This window comes from Triturus cristatus, chromosome 8 (assembly GCF_964204655.1).
Source record: "Triturus cristatus chromosome 8, aTriCri1.1, whole genome shotgun sequence".
Taxonomy (NCBI): Eukaryota; Metazoa; Chordata; class Amphibia; order Caudata; family Salamandridae; genus Triturus; species Triturus cristatus.
In genome coordinates, this window is record NC_140591.1 from 1294411793 (window position 1) to 1294423860 (window position 12068).

Consider the following 12068-nt stretch of genomic DNA (forward strand, 5'->3'; position numbering starts at 1 on the left):
AATGAGAAATATTCCAGTCATTTTCATCACAGATAAAGCTTACTTAGGTAGATTCGGTGGTGTAGGAACTAAATGTTCAAGGGATTGGATGGCATTATCAATAGAAACCGCCCTTAGATTAAACAAAGAAGAACTTAAAGAAATTCAGGCATTGGAACAGGAAATTTTAGGAGACACCACCATCAAAGATTCTTAAGCCTTATTAGAATCTGCAGAAAAAACAATTGCGGATTTCAAAGTACACACCACAAATCAAAAAACTACAAAAGTAGCTAGGGATATAAAAGACTTCAAATTAGAAGAAATATATCCCTATTTGAAAGAAGATTTTTATCAGAATAACAATCCAAGTTCACTAAATCTCCAGTATAGAGGTAGATCGCGAAGTAAATTTATTACCTTCTCGGATACTTCCTCAGATTCCGATCAAGGGTCATACAGTGGCTATCATCCATACCACCAGTAGCCAAGATCCCAACCTTTTTTTGGCCGAGACAGGTATCGAGGCAGAGGAGGAGGAGTAGTATGGAGAGGCTACAACCCTCAGGTAGGCCAATACCAACAACAGGGCCAATACCAGACTCCAGAACACTACCAGAATCAAGATTCAGAGCCCTTTCGAACCCGGAAGAAAACATACAGATGCTGAATGGAAACAATATTGTGTCGCTAGATAAATCAGAGACTATACCTATTTACAACTTATCTAATTACACCCCAACTGAAATGGAATTATCAGTGTTATACAAAGAGCTGTCTTTTGTACCTACTGCTTTACAAAATCCTGTAGATACAATAACTGAAATTTTACATTTTCTGAGAAAAGTTAGACTTAAAGCTTTTTTCTTAGAAAGAGAGAGGAGAGAACAGATTAACACAAGTGGACTAAGAAATAAATTGAAGTTATTTCCAGAGAGTGTACTACTGCCAGCAGAAATCCTGATATTCGAAGAACAGATTCTACATGAACTAGATGCCCTACAAAAAAAGAAGATCTTTTACAATGCTAACTGTAATAAGCAAGAAATTAGGGCTTTAGAAGATTTATCTGAGAATCCGGCTATAATAATCAAGCCGGTGGATGAAGGGGGAGGAATTGTCCTCTGGGACAAGGATAAATATGACCAGGAGGTTATATGCCATGTGTCTAACCCCTTACACTATAGACCACTAGAAACCAATCCTACACCTGAGCTGAAATCAGAGATCTTATAGATCACTAAAGAAGGACTAGAAGAGGGTTGGCTATGCCAAAACGAATTTGATTTTCTCAATAGTGACAAGAATAAAGTACCCAATATATATGTTTTACCAAAGGTGCGTAAATCTATGACTAATCCACCTGGTGCCCATAGTGTCCGCATGTGGGTCCATTTTGGAGCCACTAGCGCAGTACATCGACACCTTTTTAATTCCCTTGGTAAAAGAAACTCAGTCTTACGTTAGAGATACAATGGATTTGATATCGAAGGTGGAAGGTTTACCTTACAATATGGAAAAACTATTTTTGGTATCCTTCGATATTGAATCATTATACACTAATATACCCCAAGATGAGGCGTTGGCGGTAATGAGATATACATTGGACCAATGAGACCGTCCTCATCAAGTTCCCACTGAGTGTATAATATCATTAGCATCCCTGTGTCTTAAGAACAACTTTTTTAATTTTAAAGAAACTTTGTACTTACAAGTATCAGGAGTAGCAATGGGGTGTACTTTTTCACCAGAAATAGCAAATCTGGTCATGGCAGAATTTGAAAAGAAATGGATATATAGCGACACCAACCCATTTATAATCCAGGTGGGGTTTTTGTGTAGTTATATAGATGACATATTTATGATTTGGGATGGAGAAGAATCCCAATTAACTGACTTCCATAATTGGTTAAATTCAAGAACTGTAGAGTTTAATTTCACCATGTCTAGGGACCGTACAAAGATACGTTTTCTAGATGTATTTATTCAACACCAGAACGACCAGTTAGGGGTTAGTCTGTACACCAAGCCTACGGACTGGAATACACTTTTACATTTTGCCAGTAGTCACCCACGTACGCTGAAGGAAAGTCTGCCATATGGGCAATTCCATAGCGTTAGGAGGAATTGCACAAACAAAGAAGACTATTTTACCAATGCTGAAAAACTTAAGAACAAAGTGGTAGCCCGCGGGTACCCCAAGAAATTGGTGAAAGTTGCACTTAAAAGAGCATGGTATACACCTAGAGAAGTATTACTTATCCCCAAACAACATGATAAGAACACTCCATTGACATGCATACTCATATACGACCCAAAAGCTAATAGATTCAAGAAAATTATCAAAGAGAACTGGAAACTAATTGAACCCCTAGGAATTCCAAAACCACTTTTTCCTTTTAAAAAAGGAAAACATATTCAGCTACAACTGGTGAGAGCAGCTAGAGATAACGAATCTCCTAAAAGAGACCTGAGGGGCCTACTAAGTCTACCACCTGTGGTTGGCCACTTCTGATGTCAAAACTGTATGGCATGTAGGCTAACAGAAGATTCCAAACAGCTAGATATTAATGGTCAGACACATTATCAAAAAGTGTTTTCGAACTGCAATTCTAAGAACGCAGTGTATTGCGTAAAATGCTCATGCAATAAATATTACATAGGCCAGATGACACAAGCCATAAAGAAACAAATTTTACAACATAAATCAAGGATAAAATGTAAGGTACAGGGGGCTCCTTTTGTACATCATTTTCAAAATCAAAATCATTCTGAAAACGAAATAAAATGGTCAGTATTGTGTTAGATCGGAAATGTGGGAAGAGAAGAACTTCAAACGAAACTTAACAGATTGGAGGCCAGATTGATTGAAAAGTACCATACTGCTACAATGGGCCTCAATGATAAAGATTAAATTTGGGCACTACTACAGTAATATGTTTACAATTAGAGTAGGTGGGATTCAAGAGTTATGTATATATAATATCTCATCCGCTCACAGACTTGAATTGGATAATCATGCATACATTGTTGTCAACTGTTTATAGATAATCATTATAGATATGAAGATTGTAAGGAGTGGCGGCACACTAGTGGGCTATAAGGTGTTCTTTAATCAATTATATTTGATTTAATTTACTTTATATAGTTGTCTATCATATTTGTGTAAATGTTAGGTCTTAGCGTTTTTATTTATATATTTTTTTATTATTATTTTTTTAGTTGAGAGAATCCCTTCGCAATCACTCGTTGAGACACACAGTAACCGGGAGTCTGTTCTCTTTTTCTTTTTAAATAAAAGCAATGGACGCTTCAGAAACCGGGAGTCTATTCTCGATCTTCATTAATAGAAAAGCTAGGCACCTCTTCAGTGTTGAGGGCTCCTGCTTCCGTATAAACACCTCTGTCCGCGTCACATGACTTTTTGTGTGTATAGTACGTGGTATGGCGACGGATTGAGACTTGGCTGGACAGCTGAGATATTGATGGTAGGAACCGCTATGGAATACGTTAGCGGTAAAGACTTTGAACATGAGAGGAAGCATTTATATTAGTTTCCTTATGTTTTTTCCCCCCAGTGCTGACTTTAAAGTGAATTTGCCTTATAGATGCCGAGAACGTAATGGTGAAGGACTGAGACATAGCTGGAGAGTTGATATACGGAAGGTAGGAACCGCTATGGAATACTTTAGAGATAAGTACATTGAAAATGAAAGGAAGCATTTAGATTAGTTGCTTTATGTTCCCTCCGCAGTGGTGAAGTTAAAGTGAATTGGCCTGATAGAAACCCAGCACATAAAGTCCCTAAGACGCTGCGGTGGTGGAAATGTACCGCCTGTGACCGGTAAGTGAGAGGGCTTACTAGTCTTAATAGACTTGTTTACAGACTAGGTTAATGCACGATACTTTATAACAAACATAAGTGTGTTTAACATGGGCCGCTTTGTAATGGGAATTATGTTGAGTATAGTACCTTTGGTTTTTAGCGCTTCAACATAAAGGAGAAAGGAAGTGGATAACCGTATAGACCAAGTGAAACTGCTGAGAATTGGTACATATTATTTTGGATTCCTTTATGCATTGAGCTATCTGACTTTAGACTGGAATGAGATTAAAAAGAGTGGTGTCAGTAGAGGCTTTTCTAGACACATTTCACTTTCCCTGTGATGTACAGCACGAGAAATTAGTTATTTAGGTGCACATTTGGGTGGTTAATTGTTTGTGGTCCGCCACCCCAGAAATTATATGTAACGAAATGCATTTAAGACCATTGAGTCTTATGTTCCTATGTATATGTGTATAAATATGATTGGGTATATTGTATATATGGATAAAAAGGTGTATTTGATTTCCTAGGTTGATTTTTGAAAAGTTATGCACTCAACTGCCCTAGTCCTGATGAGGCCTGAGAACATTGAGGCTGAAACGTGTCAACAGTTAAATTGAAGACACCCACGTGAATTTAAAATATTGTGAAATAAGTAAAGAGTACTACAAAAAGGTTGAGGTTGGAGCAATAGGCCTCGTAGTCCCTCTTTTGTTCAAAGGAATGCTTGTGTAAAATATTTTTAGGAGCATCCTTATTGATTAGTAGGGCAATGAGAAAGGAGAAAATATACATGTTTGTTTGTTTGTTTAAATGTAAATATTATATATATATTTTTGTGATGTAAATGTTTGTATATATAAAAAAAAGATGAATACATAATTACACAGATCTTGAAAATTGCATAATAAATACACAAAAGTTTGCTTTAAAAATTAGCACTTTAGACTTTGTTGAATTGCCTTTGACTTCTGATTGTAATGCAGTATAGATTTTTCAAGATAACAATACTCATAGGAAGGGGTAATTGAACTATCTATTAATCCTTTTGTATATTTTGGTTATTTATCCCGAGGCATTATTATTTTTATATAATTCTGTTCATTTACCCAGATGCTGGAGGGTTATTTGGGTTACCCCTGGTTTTAGAGGTTTTAGGACTCTGGGCACTTTCTCATAGCTGACTAATGCTAAAGTGCATGTGCTTTGTGTCTAAAATGTAATGGCAATTGGTTTCTTCATGAATGACATATCTAATTTACTAATAAGCCCCTAGAACAGTGCACTACGTGTGCCCATGACCTGTAAAATGAAATGCTACCAGTGGGCCTGCATCAATGATTGTGCCTTCGGCATGAGTAGCCCTTCAAGTATGTCACAGGACTGTCACTTCAGAGACTTTGTATGTAGTTTTACACTGCCATGCTGACCTGGCAAGTTCACCTACTTGCCAGGCCCAAAACATTCCCTTTTATTACATGTACCTCACCCCTTAGTTAGGCCCTAGGTAGCCCAACGGACAGGGTGCAACATATTTCAATCAATCAATCAATCAATACATTTATAAAGCGCGCTACTCACCCGTGAGGGTGTCAAGGTGCTGAGGGGGGGGGGGTGGGTGCTGCTACTGCTCGAAAAGCCAGATCTTGAGGTGTTTCCTGAAGGTGAGATGGTCCTGGGTCATCCGTAGGTGTGCGGGGAGGGAGTTCCATGTTTTGGCTGGCAGGTAGGAGAACGATCTTCTTCCGGTGGTGGTTCTGGGAATCCGTGGGACGGTGGCGAGGCTGGCGGAGCGGAGCTGGCGGGTGGGAGTGTAGAACGAGAGGCGGTTGTTGAGGTATTTGGGGCCCGTGTCATGGAGCGCTTTGTGTGCGTGGGTGAGGAGCCTGAATGTGATCCTCTTGTTGACGGGGAGCCAGTGCAAGTTTCTCAGGTGGGCGGATATGTGGCTGTGGCGAGGGATGTCGAGGTCGAGTCGTGCGGAGGTGCTCTGTATGCATTGTAGTCGTTTCGGAAGTTTGGCGGTGGTTCCTCTGTAAAGGGCGTTTCCGTAGTCCAGTCGGCTGGTGACGAGGGCTTGGGTGACGGTCTTTCTGGTTTCGGTGGGGATCCACCTGGAGATTTTCTGGAGCATACGCACGGTGTTGAAGCAAGAAGATGAGACGGCGTTGACTTGCTTGGTCATCGTGAGGGAGGAGTCCAGGATGAAACCCAGGTTGCGTGCGTGGTCCGAGGGTGTCGCCGCGGAGCCAAGTGCTGTGGGCCACCAGGAGTCTTCCCAGGCGGATGGGGATTTTCCGAGGATGAGGACCTCCGTCTTGTCTGAGTTCAGCTTCAGGCGACTGAGTTTCATCCATTCTGTGACGTCTTTCATTCCTTCCTGGAGGTTGGTTTTGGCGGCGGCTGGGTCTTTGGTGAGGGAGAGTATCAGCTGGGTGTCGTCGGCGTAGGAGATGATGTTGATGTTGTGTTTGCGTGCGATGGTGGCGAGGGGGCTCATGTAGATATTGAAGAGGGTTGGGCTGGGCGAGGAGCCTTGGGGTACGCCGCAGATGATCTCGGTGGCCTCTGAGCGGAAGGGAGGGAGGCGGACTCTCTGGGTTCTGTCGGAGAGGAACGAGGAGATCCAGTCCAGGGCCTTTCCTTGGATCCCAGTGTTGAAGAGGCGGGTTATTAGGGTGCGATGGCCTACGGTATCGAAGGCTGCCGAGAGGTCCAGGAGGATGAGGGTGGCTGTTTCTCCGTTGTCCATCAGGGTCCTGATGTCGTCGGTGGCTACGATGAGGGCAGTCTCGGTGCTGTGGTTGGCTCGAAATCCGGACTGGGAAGGGTCGAGCGAGTTGTTTGCCTCGAGGAAGGCTGTCATCTGTTTATTGACGGTCTTCTCGATGACTTTGGCCGGGAAGGGAAGAAGAGAGATGGGGCGGAAGTTCTTGAGGTCTTTGGGGTCCGCTGTGGGTTTCTTCAGAAGGGCGTTGATTTCTGCATGCTTCCAGCTCTCGGGGAAGGCGGCTGACACGAACGAGATGTTTATGACGTTCCGGAGATGGGGTGCGATGATGGTGTCGGTTTTGTTGAAGATATGATGGGGCAAGGGTCGGAGGGGGAGCCGGAGTGGATGGAGTTCATGATGTTGGCCGTGTCTTCAGTGCTGATGGGGGTCCAGGCGCTCAGGGTGGTGGTGGGGGTTACTGGTTCGGTGACTGGAGGCGGAGTCTGGGGTCTGAAGCTGTCGTGTATATCTGCGATCTTTCGGTGGAAGAGCGTGGCAAGGGAGTTGCAGAGTTCTTGTGACGGTGTGATGTCGTTGCTGCTGGCGCTGGGGTTGGAGAGCTCCTTGACGATGTTGAAGAGTTCCTTGCTGTTGTGGGTGTTGTTGTCTAGACGCTCTTTGAATGATATCCTTTTGGTGGTCCGGATCAGCTGGTGGTGTTCACGGATGGCGTTCTTGAGGGCTGTCATGTTAACTGTAGTTTGTTCGTGGCGCCAGGTTTTTTCGAGGGTTCGGCAGGATTTCTTGGATTCTTTGAGGGCGTCTGTGAACCATGAGGTTTTCCTGTTGCCGGTCATGCCTGGGGGGTTCTTCAGTGGTGCGAGATCATCGGCGCAGTTGGTGATCCACTATGCGAGGTTGTGGGCTGCGTCGTTGGTGTCAGCGGTGTAGGCTGGCAGGTTCTGGCTCAGCGATGAGAGGAGCTGGTCTGTAGTGATTTTGCTCCAGCATCTGTGGGGTATTTGTTGCGTGCGGTGGTGGGATGTGTTCTTTTTGAAGGTGAAGTGGATGCATCTGTGGTCGGTCCAGTGTAGTTCAGTGGAGTGGCTGAAGGAGACGTGGTTGCTGGCGGAGAAGATGGGGTCGAGCGTGTGGCCAGCGAGGTGGGTGGGGGTGTTCACCAGTTGCTTGAGTCCAAGGTTGGTGAGGTTGTCGAGCAGGGTGGTGGTGTTGTTGTCGCTGTTTTTCTCCAGGTGGAAGTTCAGGTCCCCTAGAATGATGTATTCTGGAGATGCTAGGGCGTGCGGGCTGATGAAGTCGGCGATGGTTTCGCTGAATTGTGTGCGTGGGCCCGGGGGTCTGTAGATGAGCGTTCCTCTAAGGGTGGTCTTGGGGTCAGTGTGAATCTGGAAGTGTAGGTGTTCGGCGGCAGAGAGTGTGTCTTCGGTGACGGTCATGATGTTGATGGTGCTCCTGTAGATGATGGCGATTCCTCCTCTGGTTTGGTTGACGCAGTCCTTCCGGGTGATCTTGTAGCCGTCTAGGATGGCTATGGCGATGTCGGGGGCCGAGGAGGCGTTCATCCAGGTTTCCGTGAGGAAAGCGACGTCCGGTGCTGTTGTGTCGAGGAGGTCCCATAGTTCGATGGCGTGCTTGTGGACGGAGCGTGTGTTGAGGAGGATGCACTTGAGGTGGTTGTTGTTGTTGTGAGGTTCGGCGGGTGGTCTGCAGGTTCGGAGGCAGGTGTATTTGCAGGCTTGACAGGTGAAGGGTCCGTGGGTGCGCTTCGGGGTGGCTTGGTAGCAGGCGGGCGGTCGTCCGGTGTTGAGTGCGTTGAGGGCGGCGGAGTCATACCTCAGTCGAGTAGCCTGGCTCCGGCGGGGGCCAGTGGTTCTGGCGCTGGGCGCAGTCCAGGCACAGATGGGCGCAGACGGGCTCACTGCGTGGCCTCTATATGAAGGGCTGTGGGAGGGAGGAGCAGCTGGGAGGCGGGAGCGGGGCGGCGAATGGGAAGAGCAGGGGGGCGGGGCCGCAGGGAAGCAGCGGCGGGAGTGAGCAAGGCACAAAGGTAAACGGGGGAACAGAACAGAGAGGCGAAATCGGGGCAGAGGGACACAACAAGCAAAACGGGGGGGGGCACAGAGGCACAGCAGTGGGGGAGAACAAGTACGACGGCAGCAGGTGACATAGGAGATACAGAACCAGAGGGGCAGGACTTACGTAGTGGCACCGTAAGAAACACAGGCAGCAGGCAGCAGCAGTATCAGCGAGGCAGCGTCACGGGAGGACCGCGTGGTGGCTGGGGGGGCCACCTGCCTGAGGACAGGGTCAAAGGTCAAAAGGTAGAACATGTGCTTTTAAGTTTTACATGTCCTGGTAGTGAACAATCACTAAATTTGATTTTCACCGCAGCAAGACCTGACTCTTCCATGCATTAGCATTGAAGCTACTGTGTAACACTTTACAAGTGTAACTTCCAATCAGGAGAAGATGGAAAATTGGAGTTTGGTGTGTCTGAACTTATAATTCAAAAACCCATCTTTTATTGAAGTTGGTTTTTATATTTCAGGTCTTAAAATGCCACTTTTAAAAAGTTGTCATTTTCCTACTTGAACCATTCTGTGCCTCTGCCTGTCCCTAGAATACACGTATAGGTTGGACGACAGCTGGGCATTGTGCATTCCTTCTAGATAGTGACACATAGATGGAGCTGATGTGTGCCCTGCATATCCTGATGGCCCATCACCAGGCTGATGGATCTTCCCGAGCTAGAGTGAGGGGGAGGAGCTGACATCAGTGCCTGAATAGGGATGTGACCTGTCCCCACATGAAGAGCTGCATTTCCCCCTGTTGTGTGTCTAGAGCCATGGCCAGGAAGGGCAGGGTCTTGTGTACTACAAAGACCATTCTTTGAAGTCTCCCTACTTCAAAGGCTAAAATGCGTATAAGTACTGGATCTCTGACACCATATACACAGAGCACTTCTAGACTGAGCCTGAGGACATTCTGCCAGGAAAAAGAGCTGTTGTGCTGCCAGGAGGTACTGCCACTTTGATGCTTGCTTCCCTGAGTTGGCCTGCTGCCTGCGGAATCTTGCCTGGGAGTGAGAGGATTATATCTTACTCTCTACATCCTGCATCTCTAAAGGTTCTCCAAGGGCTTTTTTGGGCTTGACTCCTGTTTCTGAAGTCTCAGGGATATCAATGACGTCACCTGCATCTTGCTGCGAGCCCCTGGGCTCCTCTGCTGTGAGTCCTGCTCTGCCAGGTGGTGCCAAATCGAGTCCTGGACACTTGGAAGTGAGCATTTGGTGCTGCAACCCAAGAAACTGATGCATCAACTTCAAAGCGTCACTCAGAACTGCCTTATTCATGTGAAACTGCCACATTACCACTACCTACACCGAAGCAGTAAACACCACTCGCAGAGTGCGCTACATAACAAACTCGACTTACAATGCAGCCTTTACTCTGCCTATGAAGCGCCTCCTAATTACCGTGGCTATATGAGTCTCAGACAGGGCATTGCAGAAGTCTGCACTGTCCTGTCCTGTCCTAACTCCGATGCATCCCCAGCCCGGTGTGGCTTCTAATCAACACAACGCCTTTGGCCCAGCGATTCGACATCAACGCCTTGGAACCAACGCATCGCCTGTGACAACGACATATCACCTACGGATTTCAATGCATCATACCAAGCATCGAAGAATCCAAGGTGCTGTCAGTGGAACGTGTGTATTTAGACCATGCTCCATCGTGGTCAGCCTGAACTTTTGGATTTGTCCCTTTCAAGCATGACCAGAATGCCCCTGTACGAGCTATTGACTTTTAAGCACTACAGTTTGACTTAATCTTGCAAAATTCATATCTTGACTTGTGTATGTTGCATTTTTGTTGTTTTGGTTTTGCTTTCCTCAAATAAATATTGGCTATGTTTCTAAACTGGTGTAGAGTACGTTTGTGGTGTTTTCACTGGCTTACTGTGTCTGAATGCACAGATACTTTACACATTGCCTCTAGATGATCCTGACAGCTCTGCGCCAAGCTACCAGAAAATGAGCAAAGGTAAACTTTTAGTGTGTACTACACTTACCCTGACAAGAATTGTGCTTCCTGCTTGGACAGGGTGCATACCTCTGCCAACCAGAAACCTAATTTCTAACAATCCGTAACCAGCTTGTTGGATAAATTAACAATAGTATTGTTTACTGGTTCAGCATCCATCATTGATCTGCCTATTGGCTCTTCTTGTCTTTTCCCACAAGGACTTGTAATTTTTCTCTGTTGTCTTTTCTTCTTTTGGCTTAGCTTTAACTTCTTTTGCCTGTTACTCCTCATCCCCTTGCTCCTCTGCCTCTTCCTCTGAAACCCTCCTATGCCACCTTCCTTCCTTCCTCTCCTCAACAAGTGATATACCTTGCTACAGTAGAGTCTATGTCGGCCCCTGTTTCTGAACCTATCTCTTACACAGTAATGTCATATTGCACTGATCTGACCACCTCCGTTCCATCATGTTTAAGCATGCCATCATACCTTTGACTGAAAGTGAGCATGCACCCACTCTGATAGTCCTGACAGGCTCTGTGAAATTATGTTGATTTCGCATCCTAATTTCTTCCAATCTTGCTTCCACGTCCTTCTCAATATTTCTTGTACAGACCTTGGTTGCAATCTCCTTTAATATAAACTACCTGCCTGACAAGGAACACCTAATTAGTATTTCTAACATCACTTTAGACATATTGGCGGAAATCACTGTCCATTCTTCCAACATCTTGAGGTTTGGAGAGCCATACAGGGGTACTGTATAGATCCCTAGTCCCTTCAGGAATATGTCTTTGTCTAAAAAGTAATGTAACTACATGCCTTTCCATCATTTTGCCTTCTCTGTTGTACTCAGCTTCTCCAATCCTTTTAGTTTCTTCCACAGTTTTTGGCTTCTCTTGGGAATATTCTGAGTGTCCATTCCTTTCACAGGTATGTAAACAAAAAGTGCATGGGCTTCTTTCACTCTGCGGTTTTCCCATCTCTCTGCCATAAACATCAAGGGCCTCATGTAGGTAGCCAAATACCGGTCGGTAACGGCCGATTTTCGGTAAATATGCCGTTACCGACCGGTATTCAGACAAGTGAGATGTAGGAGTCCAAAAACGACTATTCGGTAAATATGAGGCGGTAAATACCGAATCATATTTACCGAATTCTAAAATACCGAATCAGATTTACCGAATACATACTTAACGAATCGGTAAATATGAAGTGGTAAATATGAAGTGGTAAAAATTAAAATGACATGTAGGAGCACTCGGTAATTAAGAAATCCAAGAAAATCGGTAAATAAGTGTCGGTAATTAACACGGATTGAAAGCAGGTGGTAACCATCAACAGTGCATATAAGCAATCCCAAAATGCAACAGCGTGGACAACATGGCCGCTATGTATGTCATTGCAAGGCGCCTACGTCTACAGGCAGCAGGACTGAGGGTTTGGCGACGGGAGGAACGCATCTACAGACAGAAAGTTGTCTGCTGCAATAATGTTCTTTTTCCAC